Below are 4,313 nucleotides of genomic sequence, written 5' to 3'. Positions count from 1 at the left end.
TCAACGCTTTAAAAAAAGGGATTTGGTGATACTCATGCCTCGTTTGACAACATATTTTTTTAATAATTTTTAATTTTTTAATTAAAATATATTATAAAAAAATTATTATATTTAAGATAATTTTTTATAAAAAGATGTGTAAAAAATAAAGAAAAAATAAAATTTTTAACCTTTTAGTATAGTTTGTTGAATTTTTGACTTTTTTAGTAATTTTTTGACTTTTTAGTTAAAAAAGTCACTTGCCAAACGAGACCTCACTGTCTAATTTATTTTTCAAAATCACAAGAATTATATAGGTATTTTTAAAACTTCCTAATATTTTAAAACTTATTTCTTTTACTATACTACTCCCATATCTATCAGCTCTACTATTAAGTCATTATCACAGTGTATTTCAGAGTAAAGTTTACTCTGAATCAAAGTAAAGTTTTATATCGTTAAGCAAATCAACATGTTTTTAACTAGAATAAAATTTTATTGTTACAAAAAATAAAATATGTACTAAATAAATGAACTAGAGTTAAATTTTACTCTTAGATCTATTAACAAATAATAAAAAAAAAAAAAACCAATTGGAAACAACAATCAGTCTCTCTCTCTCTCTATTTGGGAGAGTGGTCGTATGAGAGAGAGTCCATTGTCTGTGGGAAAAGAATATAAGAGAAGCTTCAAAAAATATGTCATTAGGTCCACGGCGAATAACAGAGGTGAGGAGGAGAGAGAATAGGTTCTTCACAAGGGCAGTGGGTAAGGTCAGCTGCTCTCGTAGTCGTCGGCCACAGTGGTAGAGAGGCTTGCGAGGTCGTCGGAGTTGGTTTTGCTACCAGATCTAGTCACTCCAACTAAATCTCCTTTGAAACCTTAGCCATGGCATCATCATCTATGTATAAGCAATAGTTGTATCAAACGAAACTTGGGAGATTAAGACGGTGATTAGGGAAGATTTAGTTAAGGGTATAATAGTCTGATAAAATATTTAAATAATAAAGTTTGTCCTTTATATAAGACTTTATAATTATGAAGGAGTTTTAAAAATATAATTTTTTTCTTGGCCCTTTTAATAATAAAAGGAAGGTAAGAGGAGTTCGTAGCCAAATTTTTCTTAAAAAACGACCTTTTTTTTTTCTTTTTTTTTTAAACGAAGAAAAGAGGGTTGCAGACCATAAGGCATTTGAGCAACTCAAGTAGCACACTTGGTAAAGTTTGGAAACATTTTGGGGTTAAAAAAATACAAAAAGATAAAATAGGCTATATAAACCAATAAGATAAAATATCACATCCAAATTATAATCATTACATTTTTTCTCTCACAAAAGTCAAAACAAAATCCAAAAACAAAAACCAAATGAGACTAAACACTACAAGAGAACATACTTTTTGAGTCGGCAGGTTGCCGTCGCAAAAAACATAATTGCCGTCGCAAAAAGTTTTTGCGACGGCCTTTCGACGGCAAGGCGAGGGACGAGAGTACGGGGTTGCTAAAACTTTTTGAGTCGGCAACTGTGCCGTCACAGAATATTTGCGACAGCAAAGTGTATTAATTGAGACGGTGTCCTGCCGTCGCAAAAAAGACCAAAAAATCACTACTATTATTTATGTCGGCACATTACCGTCGCTATAGATTTTTTTGCATTTGCAATGTGCCGACTCTAACAAAATTCACCTGTACATTGCATGGGTTTTTTGAGATTGTTAGTTGCCGTCACCAAAAATATATATATATATATATATATATTTTCATACAAAATTATTTGTTTTTTGTAATTAATACCTGTATTATGTTCGTTGAAATCTAATAAAAAAAAATGCATTCAATCAATAGACATTCATTCATTCATTCAAAAACCAAAAATATTTATACAAATTCAGTCATCATCTTAGCTTCATTGACATCAAAATATTAACAAAAAATTTGTTACATCAATACAAATAGTATGGTAGCAATATGTTATAAATATTAAGTACAAAAAGCTTGACATCTCAAACCATAATATAACATGTCCAAAAATAAAATTAGCTTCCATGCCACCATTAATTCACCCATCAGTCTTCATGCAAAACCTGAAAACAAAAACCAAAACAAAAACAAATTAAATCAAATATTAGGTTATATAATATATATATATATAGCTTCACCAAGTCATAAACTCAATTTTAGCAGAACACTCCCTAGCTAGTACTATTAGGCCTCACTGAATATAATCAAATTGCCTAGCTCAGTGCTGGACAGTGAAGGCAATTGGGACATTGAAGTGCTGGAAAACTAGGTGTGCTCTTGAACCATACTAGAAATTCTCAAAATAAAATAGGCCCAAATTTGTGACCTTTACAAATGCTCCTTTTTAGGTTGGTTCCACTAGTTGTAAGTTCACTGCTGCTAACTATAAATTGCTAATCAGGACATGAGCAGTGGGGATTGGAATTGGATCTAGAATTTCATCTGGCTTATTCTTAAGGGAAGGTTTCTCATATGAGACTCATAAGGAATATGGCCTCAATTGACTTGTGCTCCAGATGTGGATTAGCTAGTAAAGACATGAATCATCTCCTCAGAGATTGCAACTCCTCTAAATACATTTGGGTTCAAATAAAGGACACTAAATGGTGGGAGGATGGATGTGATCAGCCACTTTGTGAATGGGTTACTGAGAATTTGAAAAATAAAACTGAGTTTTTTGGTAAAAAATGATATACTATTTTTATTGTTATCCTTTGGCAATTATGAAAAGATTGAAACAAATTTGTTTTTGAAAGCCAAATTACCCCTATTCAAATCAATCTTAAGAAGATGAGAAATTATGTCCATGAGATTGATGAGGCCTTCCAATCTATCCTCCACCCGAATCCCTCTCATCCTAGACTAATCAAATGGTTTTGTCCACCTGTAGGAAAGCTGAAATTAAATGTTGATGGCTGCTCAAAAGGAATGCAAAATAGGTTCAACACTATTAAGAAATGCAAAATAGGTTCAACACTAATCAGTCTTACTTTAGGTTCAACATCAGGAAAATAGGTTCAACAGCAACAATAACACTAAATCGGGTTTTCAGTAGGCTAACCCTTAACCTCAATTGCGTGTGATTGTGAATATTACATTATGTAATAGAGATACCTGCACGGGAGAACCCAACAACTCATCATATTGACTATCATGATCTCCTACAGACTTCCTAACTTGTTGACGTCCACTAGAGGCATTTGGAAGCTATATAACCAACACCAATACCATTTTATTAAATATGATACATAGAAATAAAAGAAAAGAAATGAAAAGAAAAGAAAAGAAAAACAAACAAATTGCCCAAGTTTTTCAGTTAGTCATTTTTACTCCACCTGTATACCACTTAGGCCACCTTGGGACCTTATGAAGTCCATCCAAGCTCTAACTTGCTCGAACTCTACCTTCAACTTCTCAGTGACCCTTTGCTCAATCTCAACCGTCAGCCTTTGCTCGATCTCTTCAGTAACTGTTTGGCGTACTTGTTGAGTGATCTCCTCAACAGTCGATGACGAGGATACTTGTGATGGACTGACATCTTTTTTGTACACTGCACTTCGAGGCACACCTATCCCATAAGTCTTGCAATATCCATGTCCAGCCTTTCCTACTAGGTTATGGAAAATCTTATCTTGCACCTCTTCTGTCCTAAGGGGCTCGTCTATCATTGAGAGTTGCTCATTATACTCATCCTAAAATTTAAAGATATTAGTATACAAATAGCACAGTTAAAAAAAATATTAAACCAATATGCAAAGGCCCATACCAAAAATAATTTCACATCTAGATCAGTTATCATGCGTGTCTTCATGAAGACACTCATTTTGTTAGTGCTCTCTCCATTAGTCATCATCTAAAATTGCCAAACAGATAAGAGTTAGCATTTAGTTAATTTTTATATAATTGTTAATACAAATCATTACCTTATGTCGTACATCGGCAAAGGGTGTTCTCCCAGTCCTATGCACTGGACCACGCAGCTCTCGATTTTTAGAATTACGGTTAGCAATCTTCTGTAAAAGTAAAGCATTCACATTTTATAATTTTTTTATATAAATTCTTCACCTTATGTTCTTACAATTTTTTTATATAAATTCTTCACCAGAATGATATATCATATATATGATGGTGATAGTTTTATTATTAAAGTAGTCATTTATTTTAAAATGATCAAGTTTAAATTTAACTGCATATGTATATATATTTTCTTCTGTATGTGTAACATATATATATATATATATATATATATATATATTCTCTCTCTCTCTCTCTCTCTCACTAATATATTTGTCTTTATATTTTAGTAGAAAAATCA

This window comes from Camellia sinensis, chromosome 11 (assembly GCF_055761805.1).
Source record: "Camellia sinensis isolate YWXY chromosome 11, ASM5576180v1, whole genome shotgun sequence".
Taxonomy (NCBI): Eukaryota; Viridiplantae; Streptophyta; class Magnoliopsida; order Ericales; family Theaceae; genus Camellia; species Camellia sinensis.
Note: the sequence above shows the minus strand (reverse complement) of the source record.